This window comes from Callithrix jacchus, chromosome 11 (genome assembly GCF_049354715.1).
Source record: "Callithrix jacchus isolate 240 chromosome 11, calJac240_pri, whole genome shotgun sequence".
NCBI lineage: Eukaryota > Metazoa > Chordata > Mammalia > Primates > Cebidae > Callithrix > Callithrix jacchus.
In genome coordinates, this window is record NC_133512.1 from 116043787 (window position 1) to 116064097 (window position 20311).

At 42.6% G+C, this 20311-nt stretch overlaps 1 protein-coding gene and 1 long non-coding RNA gene across 15 annotated transcripts in view; one reads left to right on the forward strand and one right to left on the reverse strand.

The window, feature by feature from the left end:
* MKLN1 (muskelin 1) overlaps positions 1-20311 on the reverse strand; it is a 414912-nt gene that overhangs the window by 318832 nt on the left and 75769 nt on the right. For 5 of the 14 annotated variants that reach the window (XM_078343741.1, XM_078343737.1, XM_078343734.1 and 2 more), the window contains one exon: positions 5008-5146. The exons of the other annotated variants lie outside the window; for them this stretch is intronic. The gene's annotated coding sequence lies outside the window, so the exon portion shown is untranslated. The remainder of the gene's footprint in view (positions 1-5007; positions 5147-20311) is intronic. 14 annotated transcript variants of the gene reach the window in all.
* LOC128928486 (uncharacterized) overlaps positions 9118-20311 on the forward strand; it is a 44152-nt gene continuing 32958 nt past the window's right edge. The window contains exon 1 of the long non-coding RNA XR_008473554.2: positions 9118-9184. This is a non-coding gene — a long non-coding RNA (uncharacterized LOC128928486). The remainder of the gene's footprint in view (positions 9185-20311) is intronic.

The following is a 20311-nucleotide window of genomic DNA, read 5'->3' on the forward strand; positions in this document are numbered from 1 at the left end:
CCAGCACTTTGGGAGGCTGAGGCAGGCAGATCATCTGAGGTCAGGAGTCTGAGACCAGCCTGGCCAACGTGGTGAAACCCCATCTCTACTAAAAATGCAAAAACTAGTTGGGCATGATGGCATGCGCCTGTAATCCCTGGGTCGGGGGGGATTGCTGGAACCTGGGTGGCGGAGGCAGAGACTGCAGTGAGCCAAGATTGCACTCCAGCCTGGGTGACAGAGTAAGACTCTATCTCAAATAAATAAATAAAAATGACTTCACCCAGTAAGAGAAGGAATCTCAGGGTAAGAGCTTCTTAATAAATAACTGGGGTTAAATATAACACATTAGGCCAGGTGTGGTGGCACATACCACTAGTCCCAGCTACTCAGAAGGCTGAGGCAGGAGGACAGGTTGAGCCCGGGAGGCAGAGGTTGCAGAGCCGAGATAACGCCACTGCACTCCAGCCTGGGCAGCAGAGCAAGAACCTATTTCAAAAAAAAAAAAAAAAAAGCAACACATTAAAACGATTAAAAGGCCAGGTGCAATGTTGGACCTGTAATCCCAGCACTGTGGGAGGCTGAGGTGGATCACTTGAGGTCAGGAGTTCGAGACCAGCCTGGCCAACATGGTGAAGCCCCATTTCTTCTAAAAATACTTGCACACACACACACAAAAAAAATTGGCTGGGTGCGGTGGGGCACACCTGTAGTCCCAGCTACTTGGGAGGCTGAGGCATGAGAATCATTTGAACTCAGGCGGCAGAGGTTACAGTGAGCCCAGATCGCACCACTGTACTCTCCTGGGAGATAGAGCGAGACTCTGTCTCAATTAAAAAAAAAAATAAAAGAATAAAAGTTGACTCAGGAAAATATTTCATGTGCTCAGAAAAAGAGGTATAACTAGTAAAAATGGTCCTTGATGTAATATGTAAAGGCCTTCTCAGTAGCATCCACCTTCACCGATAATGAAAACATATGCCCTTTCTTCTCTAAGGAAGTGGCTACAGCTAAGCAAGAATAATATTTACAGTGAATAGTGAAATGAAGAGTTTGGGTTGAAGAGGCCAAGAGTTCGAGACCAGCCCAGGAAATATAATGAGAACCCATCTCTACAAACTTTTAAAATATTTTAAAATCATCTAGATTAGCAAGCACCAGTAGTCCCAGCTACTTAGGAGACAGGATTTCTTGAGCCCAGGAGTTCAAGGTTACAATGAGCTAATGATTGTGCTATTGTGCTCCAGTCTGGGCAACGTATTGAGACTCTCTCTCTCTCTCTTAAATGTGAGTTCAATAGAAATTAGCAAATATCTTTAGTTTCTTTTATATGTCCATGATCTAACCTTCAATTCCGCTATATCTAAAACATAGATATGTTTCCTTGGGCAACTCCTGGACTCAAGGGATCCTCCTGCCTCAGCCTCTCAAAGTGCTGGGATTACAGGCGTGAGCCACCCTCGCCAGCCTGGACTCACATTCTTATCATTGGTTATGGACTGAGTATTCTAATTAATTCCCTTTCTCTCATAACTTTTCAAATAAAACAGACATATAAAAAAGTCAGTTTTGGAGCCTCTCACAATTAGACCATCAACAATAAAATTAGGCTTATTTGCCTAAGTTGCTTCTGAAAATTCTAAGTTATCTCTCATTTCCACATCTGGAATGATATTCCCCTAACATTTATGATGGTTATTTTTAGGTGATGGGACATAGGGTTGTCTCTTCTTCTTTATAATACTTTGTATTGTCTGATTTTTTTTTTTACAATTCATGAAAGTAACAGTCATTTTAAAAAACCTCCCCATTCAATTTACTTAGTAAAATGTATAGTTCACAGTCGTCTACCTTCTCTACTAGCCAACTGATTTTCAAAATTTGCTTTTAAAAAATTACACCCCACTTTCATCATTACAACTCATTCTGAAAGAATCTCCCATATAGCCAGAGTGGAAAGAAAGGATATCTGACTATTTTTACGGCACACACTATCCTTGAAATTTTTTCCTTTGTCTATTTTTGTTCTTTGTGTTGTCACATTTATTTGTTTCAGAATCCTGCTGAACTTCCCAAAGTATTCAGAAAGAATATCGTAATGTGCAAAATTTAGGTAACTTGGGAACGCTTTGTTCAACTTTATTCTTCCGTAAAAAAAATATTTTTTCCATGACACAGCCTCAGGAGGTCCTGATGGCATGTGTCCTACTTTACTCTACTTAGTATTTGTACAGGTTGGCATATAGTTTAAGACAAGGTTCCTACGTAAGATCATCTCAGAAATTGTCTTTTGTGATACAGGTGTCAGAGTGACAAAGCAGGACAAATTAGGAAAAGATTTGGACGATACTGTGGTATTGAGGCTTTTGCATTCTTTACACAGTTCTCCTTTTCAGGGTCTGGCCTTCATGGTGTGATGAACGCCACAGACCAATAAATCTTCTAAGTGTCTTTCAGTCAATGATTCAGTCTCGCTGCATCCTGGATTCTGGCTCAATTACAGAAATTTCAAAATAGCTGGTTTTTAAAATTAGTCTGGCATGGTGGTGTGTGCCTATAGTCCCAGCTACTCAGGAGGCTGAGGTGGGAGGATGGCTTGTGCCTGGGAGGCAGAGGTTGCAGAGCTGAGATGGTGCCACTGCACACCAGCCTGGGCAACAGAGCCTGACACTGTAAAAATAAAAATTAAAAAAGCTGATTTTTAAAATGCTGGCAATATTACATTAGAAATCATTCATACCTTTTTTCTCTTTTTTGGCATTGTGGTTATAATGCTATTTGTACTCTATATAAAAGAGGGAAAATGAAAAAGAGTTGTATCATTGGAAAATTTCAAGTTCAGTCTGGATGACCATCAAGCATACTCTAGAATGGAGCATCCATTTAAAGAAAACTTGACTAGGGAGACCTCTCAAGTTCATCTTTCAATCCTGTGCTCTTGGCCAGGTGCAGTGGCTCATGCCTGTAATCCCAGCACTTTGGGAAGCTGAGGTGGGAGGATTGCTCGAACCCAGGAGTTGGAGACCAGCCTGGGCAACATAATGAAACTCTGCGTTTACAAAAAGGTTTTTTAAATTAGCTGGGCATGGTGGCACACATTTGTAGTCCCAGCTATTCAGGGGGCTGAGGTGGGAGGATCGCTTGAGCCCAAGAGGTCAAGGCTGCAGTGAGCCATGATTGTGCCACTGCACTTCAGCCTGGGCAACAGAGTGAGACCCTGTCTCAAAAAATTTAATCAATCAAGCCTATACTCTGAAGTTAATCCACTTATCTTATGGTGGCAATGCACCATTTTGGAAGAACAGGAGTCTCTTCTGGCCATGTTCTTCATTTTGTCTTGATTCTGAAGCCTTTGTGTGTGTGCCAGGTCTGAGAATTAAACAGAAGAGGATGGGGCATGTGGAAAAGTATTCCTAGGAGACTCGGAGCTGTCCAGCAGTCAAAGGAGCTGCACACAATGAGCTCCAGCCAATGAGACTTGTCACAGCATGTGGAACAGGAATTCAGAGAAGCCATTCTTGACCAGGGAGAGGGACGTATATGTGCACATCTATATAGAAGCCTTTGCTTACCCAACCCATTCCCAGCGGGATTTCTTTCTTTGCTGCTTTACATGTTGCTTTTCTTTTTAAATGGGGCCAATGGACTTATAAATTGTATAGAAAAAAAAAAAAAGAGAGAAAGTAATAATGTACAGAGGGAGCTAGAAGGAGAAGAGCTGAAGAGGATGGAAGGCAAAAATAGGACTCCTACACTGTACAAGCAGCCTTTCAGTTTGTTAATTTCAAGCTATTTAGCAAGCACGTACATTTTATGTAAACATTCCCTATAAGTAGGTACCAGTCTATGCCAGCTTCGTTATTTACATTTTGCAGTCCGCAGTCATTTTAGTACTCCATTTTGGGAAAAAAATGTGTCAAATATTAGCTTACAAAGACTTCACAGCTTTTTTTTGTATACAAAAATAAAAAAAAATAAAGATTTGGCCTAAAAAAGGTTTTTCAGCCTTTTATCCTTTGCAAGTGACAGATACATTCACTTTGAGATTGCACACTTGATTGATGTTCTGAAGAAAGACGTAAAAATCCTTAAGCTTGTTTATATATTCTTATAAATGGTTGGATACTTAGCTGTGTTTTCTTACATTGCCTTATAAATAGGAACCCACATTTCCACAGGCATCCTAGATTTGAAGGGAGGAATGGAATACGGGGAGCATCGCACCCAGCTTCCACGTGTTACGCAATTCAGTGTAAGCCAACTTTACAGGTGAAACAGCTGGAGGTGGAGAGGCGAAATGTGCCATAATTTTTAATAACTTGAAAAATAACAAATTTAAAAATAAATTTTAATAAAAAATGGACATTTAAAGTTTCTAAAAAATTTACACATTCATTGTAGAAAATGTGAGAAATACAAAAATACACACAAAAAAGAAAATTAAAATTATCCTGATGAAACTACTGGTAACATAGTCTCCCAAACACATATGAAATATGTATGTGGTTACATACATATTTCATGCTCAAAATATTGAGGGGGGAAAAAGGCAAACTAAAAGAGTTGTTGGCCCATCTTTTCCAAATTGGGAATCATTGTCCACATTCTTTTTTTGTTTTTTAGACGGAGTCTCGCTCTGTCACCCACACTGGAGTACTGTGGTGCAATCTCGGCTCACTGCAACCTCCACCTCCCGGATTCAAGTGATACGCCTGCCTCAGCCTCCTGAGTAGCTGGGATTATAGGTACATACCACCATGCCTGGCTATTTTTTGTATTTTTAGTAAAGACGGGGTTTCACCATATTGGTCAGGGTGGTCTCAAACTCCTGACCTCAAGTGATCCACCCACCTCGGCTTCTCAATGTGCTGGGATTACAGGCACGGGCTGCAGCGCCCGGCCCGCTGTCCACATATGTTAATTGCCTTCTTTAACATGTCTCCTCTTTCCCTGGGACCTATCTCACAATTAATCGTAAACGCGGTGCCAGATCTTCTATTTGCACCAGGTTTGTAGGTAATTCCTTACCTTTCTTTTCTTCAGTAGAGACCCAGGAAATTGTAAAAGAAGCATGATACTGCAAAACACCTTTGTTTTTGCGAGGTAACTTTGGAGGTGCCCATGTTGACAGCTGTAGTCAGTCACATGCTTACCAGAACAAAGAGCCCTACAAAGGGAGAAGTTAACTTTAGCTTTGAAAATCCTTTTATCCTTCATGATTTGATGCCTTTAAATTTGTCACCTGAATGCGATATTAACATAATCATCTGCATTTCAGCTAATGAATGCACCTGCTTCTAAGCTTTATTTTAGCAGTTTTAATGAGCTCTTCAAAAGAGTTTGCCTGGACTTACTGCATTGCTAGAGAAATAGCAGCTGTAAGCAACTAACAACACATTCAGTATTTGAATCAAGCTCTGTGAAGTTGTTAAACTTGAGAAGGAGTATCTATCCATCTGTTTGTGAACAGGGAGATGAAAATTGAGATGTGTCTGTGGCATTTGGAAAAAGCATTAGAGTAACTGGGTCTGGCCCAAGAAGGTTATTCTCTGATTGGCCATGTGTATGGATCTCAAGCATACGGATTTAATATATTGATTGAAACTAAATTCTAGGTTTCTTGTCTATCTAATAATGGTACCCACTTATAAGCTTGTAAGGATTAAATATCTCACCTGTTATATGTACTGATTAACATTAGATTTTTTTTTTTTTTTTTTTTGAGACGGAGTTTCGCTCTTGTTACCCAGGCTGGAGTGCAATGGCGCGATCTCGGCTCACCGCAATCTCCGCCTCCTGGGTTCAGGCAATTCTCCTGCCTCAGCCTCCTGAGTAGCTGGGATTACAGGCACGCGCCACCATGCCCAGCTAATTTTTTGTATTTTTAGGAGAGACGGAGTTTCACCATGTTGATCAGAATGGTCTCGATCTCTTGACCTCGTGATCCACCCGCCTCGGCCTCCCAAAGTGCTGGGATTACAGGCTTGAGCCACCGCGCCCGGCCAACATTAGATTTTATAATTACGATGCTTATAAAGAAGATGGGACTTTACAAGGGCCACGTATACTATAAGTCTATTTATATGAAATATCCAGAATAGGTAAATCCACAGAGTCAGAACATAGATTGGTGGTTGCCAGGTGCTGCAGGGGGGAATTAGAAGCAACTGTTTAATGGACATGGGGTTTCCTTTAGGTATGATTAAAATGTTTTGGAACTAGATACAAACGGTGATTGTACAGTGTTGTGAATATACTATATGCCTCTGAATTGTTCACATTAAAATAGGTCATTGTTAGCCAGGTGCAGTGGCTCACGCCTGTAATCCCAGCACTTTGGGAGGCTGAGGCGGGTGGATCACAAGGTCAGGAAATCGAGACCATTCTGGCTAACATCCCATCTCTACTAAAACTACAAAACATTAGCTGGGCGTGGTGGCATGCACCTGTAATCCCAGGTACTTGGGAGGCTGAGGCAGGAGAGAATTGCTTGAACCTGGGAGCCGGAGGTTGCAGTGAGCTGAGATTGCACCACTGCACTCCAGCCTGGGTGACAGAGCAAGACTTCGACTCCAAAAAAAGAAAGGTAATTATCTGGGCACAGTGGCTCATGCCTGTAATCCCAGCACTTTGAGAGGCCAAGGTCGAGGTGGTGCAAGGGGAGGAGGATTGCTTAAGCCCAGGAGTTCAAGACCAGCCTGGGCAACAGAAGGAGACCCTGTTTCTGGGGGAAAAAAAAAAAAGAAGAAGAAAAATAAATAACATAGGCAATTTTATATTATGTGAATTTCACCTCGATAATTTTTTAAAAGGGCCAGTTGTTGTGGCTCATGCCTATAATCCCAGCACTATGGGAGGCTGAGGGGGTAGGGTGCTTGAACCCAGGAGCTTGTTACCAGCCTGACAACATAAGGAAACCACATCTCTACGAAAAAATTAAAAATTTTAAAAATTAGCTGGGCATCATGGGTGGGTGATAAGGGTTGGGGGGGTTGAGACTGCTGTGAGCCATGATGGTACCACTGAATTCCAGCCTGTATCAAAAATGATATTTTTTTAAAATGTGACTTTAGATGGATTTAGTAAATTCCATTCGATGGGCTGTAGGTTGTAAGACGGTTCTTAGATAAATAATTGCTCATCAAGACATATAGTAAGGAAAGAAAACTGATCTCCTAAGGAATCAGGAAGACCGTTTCATTGCTGAAGACTCCACAGGGAAGACTCTGACCAATCTCTGGAAGTCCAAATCCCTAAACAATTCTGTAAGCCATTTATTTTTGAATATTATATAGAAGTTAGCATATTAGAATATTTACTTCCAATATATATATTTTAATACTTGTTATTATATAGTCAAATTAATTCCATGCTTATTACACTCTGATTTCAACATCACATTTTCATAATATCCTTCCTCCTTTTCTTCATGTTCCTGTGTATACTTTGAGTACTGGTAACAACCCGACCAAAACTCAAGTGAATGGAAGATAAAAAACATAGGACAAATGTTGCTTTAAAAATACACACAGCAGGCTGAGCACGGTGGCTCACGCCTGTAAGCCTTGCACTTTGGGAGGCCAAGGCAGGCAGACTGCCTGAGCTCAGGAGTTTGAGACCACCCTGGGCAACAAGGTGAAAACCTGTCTCTACTACAAAACAAATAAAAAGAAATTAGCCAGGCATGGTGGCAGTTGCCTGACGTCCCAGCTACTTGGGGGGCTGAGGTACGAGAATTGCTTGAACCTGGGAAGCGCAGGTGGCAGTGATCTGAGATTGTACCACTGCACTCCACCCTGGGTAACAGAACGAGACTGTCTCAAAAAAGAAAAAGAAAAGAAAAGAAAATATACACAGCAGATATATTACAGACCAATTGGAGGTAACACCCTGTAATGAAGATGCCACAAATTTTGATCTCTCTCTCTCTCTGTAAAATTGGTAGCACAAAGGCAAGATAACTGTTAAGTAAATGGAAAATTCTTCAATTTTGCTTTTATTTCAACTCAATAAAAGGGAGGCAACTATTCTAGCTAGGGTGGAAGTAATTTATTCTCTGGACTCCTTTCCTTCACATCATCCTAGTCAACAGTCTTCCTTCATTATGTGGAGCTTGTTCATTGGCGTTTCACTCACATGCCACAACACTGGAGAATCACTCAGAAATCAGCACCAGCTTAGGAATCTTCGCCAACCTGATGCAAGAGTTTCTCTGGAAAGCCATTGATTTCCAGAAGCTCCCAACTTGAATCTGCCGGAGTAAGCAGCGTTCTCGCAACTGCCTGCATTCCCACATCTCAAGAGATCCACTTTATCCATACTTGCATGGAGCATCTCTCCAGAAGATATCCCGTTCTACTTTTAGACTTTAGCTTTGTCACCTGAGGAAACAACCCCATGGGGACTCACCTCCAGCCACCCTTAGGCAGTGTTTTGCTACCCAAGGGGAGCTGACCTTATACCGATGGAGACTTGCTGTCTATGGCCTAGCTAATCACAACGTGGTCCTCAGAAGGGCATCAGTGTCACCTGGGAGCACAGAGTCTCGTTCTCCACTCCAGGCCTATTGAATCAGAATCTTTATCTTAACAAGGTTCCCAGGTGATTTGCATGCATTTTTAGGTTTAAGTAGCAGTAGTCTTAGGGACCTGCCTGAGTTGCTTTTTCCAACAATAGAACTCACCATGTCCTGGTCTAAAGCTCTATCCATCTATTTTCCACTACCAGTCTCTACACAGATTTCTCTGCAGTACTCCAGGGCAAGCTATCTCTATTTTGGATGAGTTCCCAACCAGTGGGTCTTGTAGCAATCTGCATATCTATGATTTGGGTGGTCCCACAAGTAGATAGCACAGCCTCCCACTAGCCTAAACTGTACCGGTTCCCCTCCAAGTCATTTTGTTCTCCTTATTCCCACAGCTGTAGTATTATAATGATCATAAATTATTGTTAAAGAAGAAAATTACCAAATGAAAAAAAAATAGTCTCTATAAACCTGCATAGTTTAGAGCTAAAGAATATGTTAAAATTTTCCATCGTGGAAATTTCCCAGCTACTGGCTCTTTAGATTTTTTTTTTTTTTTTTTTTTCAGAGCTGCAAGCAAAGAATGGAAATTTCCAATTGCAGCATCAAGGGCTGCTGTTCTGCTGACTGTCTTGCTCAGCCGGGGTCATCTGCTTCTCTAAGACATCAAGGAATGCCAAGGTAGGTCTGAGAGAACACACATACTTCCTCTGCAGGAAGGAAGGGATTTCTTTATGCTGCCTCCAAGCTGTAATTAGGGGAGGGGCCGGAGAGGTGACATCCCCTGCTCCATCCACCTGGATGTGGATTTTGTTGTTACCACCTCTCAGCAGCTCATCCTACTTGACATTTTTCCAGTGGCAGCTGGCTGGCAGGTTTTTCATTTTATAAGAAATCCTTAAGGTGGTGGGAGATCCAGAGAAAGGGAGGGAACCAACATTTTTGAGGTCTACTCTTCTAAGTAACCCACCAGGTATTTTATATGTTATGTCATTTAACCTTGTCACCCTTAACCTTCATTACGTTTGACCTTGTGACCCACCCAAGGTTAACTTCTGATTTTCTGCACCCAAATTTTGGAAGCATCATTTGTTCTTCCTAAGACAACCCTATCGCCCCCAGCCCTCCTATAAACAAGTTATCTTCAAGCATCCTGAAGGTTTTGTTTCCACCTCTTCAGTACCAGCAACAGCCCCGGTCCTTTTCATTATATCTAAGTTGAAAGGTATTTCCATTCACAGCTGGTCCCGATGTCTGAGTCAACAGGCATCTAATAGTTCTCTAAATTCTGTCATGTTCCTCCCCACTTACTACTGCTCTTACTACTGAAGTCTGATGGTGGCAGCTCCACAAAGTCCGAGTTTAAAGACACTGGTGTCTTACAAACAAAGCCAAGGACCCTGACTGGCTCTAGGCCAGAAAGAACATTCTCATACTTAGGCTGTGTGGTTTTTGTCTGGGTGGTTTCAGAGTTTTGCTTTTTTTTTTTTAATATATAAAAGACTTTTAGGGAGATTCTGAAATACTCTAAGAAGCAAGAGCTATCTGTGTTTACTCTCTTCTTACAGACAGCCCTATCGTACTAGAAAAAGAACTGCTAAGGAGGTCTTCTGACATCACTGTTGCTATTTATACATAACATCATTTATTGAGGCAAGTTTGGTAATAGCGAAGATTTTCTAGCAATAAATTTTAAAAAATCATCACATGGCTAGTGAGTTAAAAAAATTCTCCCATATCTGTCATTTCAATCACATCCGTATCCATAGATAGCGATGCGATCTTTGAATACAGTGACCAATTTTAACACCACCCCATGATGAAAGTGGAGGCAAATGGGAATCAGCCAGAATATTGTAGGTCTGTTTAGGCTTTAGTCTTGAAAGCTAACGTTTAGTTATTGCTTACATCTGTGACAATGATTTTCCGTTTCCCTCTAACCCGTTAAAACTGGGTCTGATTCCCTGGTGAAATTCATCAAGTGGTATTTGAATATGGGTCTGGGTCTCATGTGATATGTACGCATTTCCACGAGGCTTCTTTCCACCCCTCCTCTGTATTTGTCATTAGCTAGAAGATAGTGGTCCTCTTAGTTGAAGACACTGATGATTCATATCTGTGGGTGGGGCTGAATAGACTGATGTACAATGACTCCTTGTTTCCACTTTAGACCACAGAGATGACTTTTAAAATTTTGTGGTTGGAATACATGCTGTTTTAGATGATGATTGATTGTTTGTGATTTCAAACATGGCCTCAATTCTGTCCTTCCTGTTTCCCTGCGCCTTGCAATGTGACTTTGCAGCTTCTCCTATCAAGAACTGGAGTCTATTTTCACATTCCTTGAGTCTGGGCCTGACTTTTGACTGGCTTTGGCTACTAGAATGTAACTGAAGTAATAATAGATCTAAGCCAGGCCGGGCGCGGTGGCTCAAGCCTGTAATCCCAGCACTTTGGGAGGCCGAGGCGGGTGGATCATGAGGTCAAGAGATGGAGACCATCCTGGTCAACATGGTGAAACCCCGTCTCTACTAAAAATACAAAAAATTAGCATGTGCCTGAAATCTCAGCTACTCTGGAGGCTGAGGCAGGAGAATTGCCTGAACCCAGGAGGCGGAGGTTGCAGTGAGCGGAGATCCCGCCATTGCACTCCAGCCTGGGTAACAAGAGCGAAACTCCGTCTCAAAAAAAAAAAATAGTTCCAAGCCTAAGCCTGAAGTGTGTGCTTCCGCTTTCTCCTGAAATCTGCCACTGCCATGCAAGCAAGTCCAGGCTAGCCTACTGGAGGATGAGAAATCATGTAGAGTCGAGGTGAGCTGCTCCAGCTGAAGCCATTTTAGACCAGCCAGCTCCAAGCGAGCACACGAGCTGATCACAAATGTGTGAGCAAGTCCACTAGCAACAGCTGGGCCCAACTCAGATCAGTAGAACCTCTCGGCCAATTCACAGACTCGAGAAATAGTAAATGGTAGCCACTTTATCCCGTGCAATTTTAAGATGGTTTGTTATGAAGTAACAGGTAACTAATACAGATGACCAATTATCTTCTTCTCCGATCCCATGGCTAGAAAGCTCAGAGACAAATTTGAAAGCCAATCACAAAAACTATGTTTATTTATTCATTCGTGATTATTGCACACTTTATGGCTAATGTATGTGCGATCTTCTCTCTCCTTAATAGTGAATTTTTAAAATTCGATAATCTATTGTTTACCACATTGGCTCTAAACCAACTCGATATCTTGTTTTAAATATTTAGGTGGTTGATACTTATCAGATTAGAAGAGATGAGTCTAAAGATTGGCAAACACTTTCTTTTCTTCTTCTTCTTTTTTTTTTTGAGTCAGTCTTACTCTGTCACCCAGGCTGGAGTGCAATGGTGCAATCTCGGCTCACTGCAACCTCCACTTTCTGGGTTCAAGCAATTCTCCTGCCTCAGCCTCCCAAGTAGCTGGGACTACAGGTGTTTGCCACCATGCCTGGCTACTCTTTTTGTGTGTATTTTTAGTGGAGATGGGGTTTTGCCCTGTCGGCCAGGCTGGCCTCAAACTCCTGGACTCTGGTCTCAAATTCCTGGACTCAAGTGATCCTCCTGCCTCAGCCTCCCAAAGTGCTGAGGTTACAGGCATGAGCCACTGCACCTGGCCTAGGATTGGCAAACAGTTTCCGTAATGGGCCAGCCAGTAAATATTTTAGGCTTTGCAGGCCGTATAGTCCTGTCACAATTACCTAACTGCTGTTGTAGCACTAAGGCAGCCATAGGCAACCGGTATACAAATGAGCATGGCTATATTCCAATAAAACTTAATTACAAAAGCAGGCCGTGGATCAGATTTGGCCTTCGGGCCGTAGTTTGCTGACCTCTGGTCTAGAGCAATATGTTACTATGCAAAAACATCTTCACCTACACTATAGTCTCATCAACTTTTTTGTAATTTATCTCAGTCGTTTTGAAAGAAACAGACATTAAGTGAATTCACTTCCTCTAGCAGAGGAAAGGGAACGACTGTGCAGTAGGAAACTCTACAGCATTTGTACCAGAGCAAATGTGACAGTCAACAAATCCCCCGGCCACTTCGGCCATGACTGCTTATTTCATTTAATGCTGAAGACCAGAGTAACACAAGCAATGTCTCATTTGTTTTGTTTCATCCCACAGCTTCTAATCTCAAGTACTCATTTAACAAATGCATGCTGGATGTCACAATAAGGATGGTGCTCCAGTCCTTCTTGCCTACTCGGAGTTCCCTGAATGTATTGTGCTATTTCACGCCTCTCTAACTCTGCACACAATGTTCCTTCTGCCTGGAACACACATAGCCCTCTTCTCTTACTGGCTAACGCCTACACATGGATCAAAACTAAGCTCAATGATACTGCCTCTTGGAAGACTTCCCTGAATGCACTTCTCCCTCCTCACCCTCAACCTTCAGCCCGCACGCTCCATCTCAGCATTTCTTTTACTGAACTCATAATCAAGACAGCTAATGCTTATATGGTAGCAGGTACTTACTCTGTGCCAGGCACAGTTATAGCCTGTCATTTCATTGAAATTATTGGTATGCTTGCCTGTTTCCCCAAGACAATCATACATTCGGAAACACGTATTGAGGACTTTGTAACTGGAGTGCTAGGCAAAATAAATAAAACAGTACCTTATAGACCATAAGCCCACTGAGGGAACCTTACTACATCTTATTCGTTTTTACCTCTCAGTACCTAGCAGTGTCCAGAGCAGAGATTTTGTTTTATTTTACTTTTTTTTTCAGCACAGGGTCTAACTCTGTCTCCTAACCCAGAGTGCAGTGGCACGATCATGGCTCAATGCAGCCGTGATCTCCTGGTCTCAAGCAATCCTCCCACCTCAACCTCCTGAGTAGCGGAGACTACAGGTGTGTGCTACTACGCCCAGCTCATTTTTAAATTTTTTATAGAGACAGTGTCTTGCTATGTTGCCCAGGCTGGTCTTTAACTCCTGGCCTCAAGCAATCTTCCCGTTTCAGCCTTCCAAAGTGCTAAGCTTACTGGCGTGAGCCACCCATACCTGGCCTGAGCAGAGGTTTTAAATTAATATTAGAAGAACAAATGAAAATAGCACTTGTGGTACGAAATATGTGCTCTCGGCCATGTTCTAAGCTCTTTACGTCTCTGAACCTCAAAACAACTTTATGGGGTAGCTGGTATCATTATCGCCATTTCACACATGGAAATTGAAGGCATAGAGAACTTTTAGGTAAATTTCCCAGGGTCATATGGCTAGTATATGACAGAGCTGGTTCCAGAATACAGGCTTACAACCCCTGGAAGAAATGAAAGCTTGGGTGACTCAGCATAAATCCACTGCTACTCCTTGGAAAGTAATTTTTTTTTTGAGATGGAGTCTTGCTCTGTCACCCAGGCTGGAGAGCAGTGGCGCGATCTCAGCCCACTGCAACCTCCAACACCCAGGTTCAAGCAATTCTCCAGTCTCAGCCTCCCGAGTAGCTGGGACTACAGGTATGCCTGCCACCACGTCTGGCTAAGTTTTTTGTATTTTTAGTAGAAATGGGGTTTTACCATGTTGGCCAGGCTGGTCTCAAACACCACATCCAGCTAATTTTTGTATTTTTAGTAGAGACGGGGTTTCGCCATGTTGGCCAGGCTGATCTTGAACTCCTGACTTCAGGTGATCTGCTTGCCTCAGCCTCTCAAAGTGCTGGGATAACAGGCATGAGCCACCGTGCCTGGCCCCTAGGGAAAGTAATTTAAAAGATGCATCTTTGAGGACATAGGTTGTCCAGTGGTACTGGTCATGTGCTTAAGCTTAGTCAGCGAATTGTGTTCAGATCTGCTCTCAAGTGCTTAAGTGAGTGATTTTGGTAGTGGCATTGACAGTGCCTGCAAGATGCAGTCTTACAATTATACAGCATCACGGTTGCATTCTGAACTCTGATCTGATTTCTCCCACCACCCTCTCCGCCCCCTGGGTGGTATGCATCAATGCTCAGAGGCAACTCCAGCACAGTTTCTGCCAGCATGGATCTGCTGTGTTGACATTTCCCTGATAGCAGGAAGATTATACAGTAGATCCATCCATGTTGGCCTATTACCATGGACACAAATTAGCATTTTGGAGAAGACTGCACAGGAACATCCATAGTACTGGTGAATCTGGCTGGGCATGATCATCTTTAAAAAAGTATTGCTGGCCAGCGCAGTGGTTTATGCCTGTAATCCCAGCACTTTAGGAGGCCAAGGCAGGCGGATCACCTGAGGTCAGGAGTTCCAGACCAGCCTGGCCAACATGGTAAAACCCCATCTCTACTAAAAATACAAAAACTTTAGCCAGACGCGGTAGCAGGCACCTGTAATCCCAGCTACTTGGGAGGCTAAGGCAGGGGAATCACTTGAACCTGAAGGTTGCAGTGAACTGAGACCACGCCATTGCACTCCAGCCTGGGCAACAAGAATGAAACTCCATCTCAAAAAAAAAAAAAAAGTATTGCTGCCAGTCATTTACGGAAGGCTCTGGAAGTCCCCATGGGGCCTTGCAAGCACCACGCCACTCAGCAGGGAAGATAAAGACAGGGACAAACAGTGACTGCCCTGCAGCTGTCTCTAAGGACAGGCTTGCTCCGCTGAAAAAACAAGAACAGATATTTGAAACAGAATGTTGCATCTGAAACAAATGTGGATTTGGAGAATTTTAGGTTTGAGCATTAAGACATTAGAAAATAAAGCTGGGCACAGTGGTGCCCACCTATAGTCCCAGCTACTAGGGAGGCAGAGTTGGGGGGATTGCCTGAGTCCAGGAGTTTGAAGCTGTAGTGCCCTGAGTTCATACCTTTGAATAGTCACATAGTGAGACCCCATCTCTTAAAAAAACGAAAAAAAGAAAGAAAGAAATGTGATCGCAGACTCCCTGCAGACCTTTGAAGTCTATGGTCTCTCTGAGTGTGAAACAAATGTGTCCATTCTCCCACCTCAAGGCAGTTCCCCCCACCCCCAAAAATGTAACCCTTCTTTTTTACTCCCTTTGCCACTTAGATAACTAGGAGGAAGGGAACAGATAATCTCAGTGGCCTCCACTGATGGTTTAGAGGATCCAACAAGTTACCAGGGCCAGGACTGGTTCCCACAGCTTCCAGTTCTCAGTCTGGGGCACAACAGAGGCTAAAAAGAATTCAAAGATTCAAGAATTGGCTCTTAGAACAACCATGTGTCACTGTGGAGCTGGGCAAGATTGTGCTTGTTGGCTTTTCTCCCAGTCAAGAATTAACCATGGGACTCCTCTAGGAAAACGTTGATTGCCTGGCTGGAAAACTTCAGCAACATTGAGTTGACCACTATTCTCAGGCACCTGCATGTACAGTTTTCAGGGCATTTGGGTAGAAGGTATGGCATCTTATTTTCCAATTAAAATAATCTGTTAACATAGTTGTAGACTTTTTCATACAGTTTAACACTTAATAATTATCTGCTGCTTTTATTATGAAAACTCACATTCTCCCATGTAGAGCAGAAACTCCCTGAGGGTAAGATGTATGCTTTCACTTCTTTGGACCCCTCCACAGCACCAAACACAGAATGAAGGCGTATAATGGCGGGTGGTCAAGAGGGAATGATTACAGGATAGAGTATGTGGAGACCGAGGCAGTTCCAGTGTTCCCCACACCCTCGAGCTGAATATAGGTCCTCAGAAAGCACTTAAGTCTCAGAGTTGCCATTTCCTCATTTTTAGATTGCCTCTCTTACCTTACCGGGTTGTTGGGAGGATCAAATAAGATAATGTCTGTGAAAGTAGTTTGTGAACCAAAATCTGCTAGCTACTGAAATGTAAGAAGTCATCAGAAGAGGCGCTTAGTAAATATCTGATTGATTTTAATGATAAGATACTGTCTTCCCCTTTCTCTTTTACATTCAGCTCCTTTCAGGGTGTTATTTTGCAGGATTTCATTTTATAAGAGTAGCAAAGCCACTCCATATCTGCCTGATACTGTGTGATATGTCCCCTAGTGCATTTCATCTCATAATTACCTTAACATTTGATTAACATTTAAGCCAACCAGCCAAAAAAGTCACAAGATATACCATGGTCAATTGATCACACAGGATTTGTCAAGATCAATGCAGATGTACCCCACTGGAGTTTCAGAGCCTTTCTCGAGCTGCTGTGTCAGCCCACTAAAATTATACCCTAGGCAAAGATTAGACATATTTCTGTACTCGAGCACATAGTTCATACATGAGAGTGGCAGATCATTGCTCTAAGCCCAGGCCAGCGAAAAAGAAAATGAAAATGTGGCAGTTTGATGGGGAATTTCACAAAAAGGTGACACTGGGAAACAGACTCTTAAAACAACTCATTTATTTGTAGTCTTTATTCTCTATTTGTTCTTAGCAAAAAAGACAATCTCAGCCAGGTGCAGTGGCTCACGCCTGTAATCCCAGCACTTTGGGAGGCCAAGGCAGGCAGATCACAAGGTTAGGAGATCGAGACCATCCTGGCTAACACAGTGAAATCTTGTCTCTATTAAAAATACAAAAAAATTAGCCAGGCATGGTTACACACACCTGTGTGTGTAGTCCCAGCTACTTGGGAGGTTGAAGCAGGAGAATTGCTTGAATCTGGAAGGTGGAAGTTGCAGTGAGCAAAGATCGTGCCACTGCACTCCAACCTTGGTGGCGCAATGTCGGCTCACTGCAACCTCCGCCTCGAGGGTTCAAGTAGTTCTCCTGCCTCAGCCTCCCAAGTAGCTGGGACTACAGGCACTTGCCACCACACCTGGCCTCCCAAATGCTGGTGTGAACCACCGCACCTGCCCCATAAAAACATCAACATTTCCACATAAATGGTAACATCTGCACCATTTGCTTCATTTTAGGATCCATGATTGCTCTTGGGAACAACAGTCCTGCTGTAGCATGAAGGGGAAGGTATAACATAGAGCCAGACACAAGAAAAAAGGCTTCTTTCAGAAGCAATATATTTATATAAATGTAAAAGTATCAGAAAATGATTCATAATTTCACTAAGCAATCTAGAGCTACATTTCATATGCAAGTTCCTTACAGAGCTATAACAAACTTCGTAGAACTCAAGCATTCCATGGAAAAAAAAGGTTATAAAGCCTCTTTCAGCTGGGTGTGGTGACTCATGCCTGTAATTCCAACACTTCGAGAGGCTGAGGTGCAGGATTACTTGAGACCAGGAGTTCAAGGCTGCAGTGAGCTATGATCGTGCCACTGCACTCCACCCTGGTTGACAGAGCGAGACCCTATCTCTAAAAAATTTAAAATGTTAAAAATAATAGAACTGGCCAAGCACGATGGCTCACACCTATAATCCCAGCACTTTGGGAGGCCAAGGTGGTCGAATCACAAGGTCAGCAGATCAAGACCATCCTAGCTAACATCGTGAAACCCCATCTCTAGTAATACAAAAAATTAGCCAGGCATGATGGCACACACTTGCCATCCCAGCTACTCGGGAGGCTGAGGCAGAAGAATCACTTGAACCCAAGAAGCAGAGGTTGCAATGAGCCAAGATCACGCCACTGCACTCCAGCCTGGGTGATAGAGTGAGACTCTGTCTCAAAATAATAACAATAATAATAAAACCCCTTTAAAAAAGCAAGTTGCAATGGAGATAGCAAGCCACAAAGTGTATTCCAGTATTAGTCATAATTATTTGCCTTATCACTCTTGATAACTTATTTTGCATTCAGTGGAGTTAGAGCAGTGTACGGATGAATACTGATCATAATTCTTCTCCACGCGGACTTTAGAATTTTAGGATAGCTGGCCTTCCTCCTTCAATAGGTAGACCCTGACAGGAATCTGGGAAGTGCTGGCCACGCAGCTCCATCAGGACAGGGCTCATTTCCAGCTCTGCTTAAGGGAGTAGTGAGGTATTGTTGCTGTCTATTTGTGATGTTGAAGGAAGTGAGGAAAATAATCTTCCTTTATTATTACATGGTGCCCATGACCTTATTTATTATTTCAGTAGTAAAGAAATAAATTGTATTTCTTCTTCAGCGTCTTCACAATGAATCTCTGAGATACGGGAATATGCTTATTCAATCAGGAAAGGTATTTATATAAGAGAAGCAAGCACTTCAGAAGAAAACTTTCTACTTAACAGCAGGGGGAAATACCTTTTGAAAATAATAAAGTCAGTAAGTCTAAGGAAATGAGGGAAAAGGAAACAATAATAAAGTATAATACATAGTAAAAATAAGGTGGAAAGAACACAAAATATCAGTTACCACTGAAAATGTGAATGAGTTGAATCTCTCTGTCAAAAGACAAACTTTTAGATTAGGCTAAAACAAAATTGAGCTAGGTCTAAGGAATTCACCTCTAAGGAAGTGACTACAAAAGTTTACACATAAATGACTGGGCAGATACATGTCAGGCAACTCCAAAAGTAGGAGTGTTCGAGCTGAGAAAGCTGATTGCCAAAAATAACAACAAAAAGGAAAAAAGCAAAACAGAATAAACAAAAGCAGGAGCCAATATGAGCAAATTCAAGGCCAGGAGCATTAAACAGGAACAAGAGGCTGGAACGATTTAATGGACTGTGGTGAAACTGCTAGATGCTTACACAATGTCCATTCCTCTTCATCCTTGCTAACAAAACTTCAAGTTAATTTGGAGCAGGAGTGTGTCCAGATTTTTTTAAAGTTAATTTTTCCATCTCTTTTTATAGTTAGGAGTAGATAGTAAGTTACAGGCCAGGCATGGTGGCTCATAACTGTAATCCCAGCAATTTGGGAGGCCATGGCAGGTAGATCAACTGAGTTCAGGAGTTTGAGACCAGCCTAGCCAACGTAGTGAAACCCTGTTTCTACTAAAAATACAAAAAAAAAAAAAAAAAAAAAAAAAAGCTGGGCGTGTGGCAGGAGCCTGTAATCCCAGCTACTCAGGAGGCTGAGGCAAGAGCATTGCTTGAACCCAGAAGGTGGAGGTTGCAGTGAGCCAAGATCACACCAACGCACTCAAGCCTGGGTGACAAGAGCAAAACTCCGTCTCAAAAAAAAAAAAAGAAAAGAAAAAACAGTAAGTTGTAAGCAGAAGTCAGTGGATGGGGTGTGCTGAAATCTAGCTCACTTATTTTTACCCTTTTTCCTCCATCCTGTCTGGAATATGTATGTGACGGTTAGAGCTGCAGGAGCCATCTTGTAACCATGACTTGAATTATGGGTGCCACACAAGAAAGATGACAGAGTAGGAAGACAGAAGCAGCTTGCGTTCCGGATGACCACAGAGCCACCGTACGAGTCCTGGACTTCCTACCTCCAAACTTCTTTTATATGAGACGAATACAGTTTTATGTATTTAAGCCACTATAATGTGGGTATCCTTTTTTATGCAGTCAACCCAATTTCCTGTGATATAAATAGAAACATCAAAAAGATACACAGGCTGGGCGTGATGTATCTCACACCTGTAATCCCAGCAGGTGAATCACCTGAGGTCAGGAGTTCGAGACTAGCCTGACCAACATGGAGAAACCCCGTCTCTACTAAAAATACAAAATTAGCCAGGCTTGGTAGTGCATGCCTGTAATTCCAGCTACTCAGGAGGCTGAGGCAGGAGAATCACTTAAACCTGGGAGGTGGAAGTTGCAGTGAGCTGAGATCAGGCCATTGCACTCCAGCCTGGGCAACAAGAAAAGAAAAGGAAAAGAAAAGAAAGAAAAGAAAAGAGAAAAGAGAAAGAAGGAAGGAAGAAAGGGAAAGAAAGAGAAAGAAAGAATGAGGAAGGAAGGAAGGGAGGGAGGGAGGGAGGGAGGGAAAGGAAAGGAGATTCACAAGTTATCAGCTA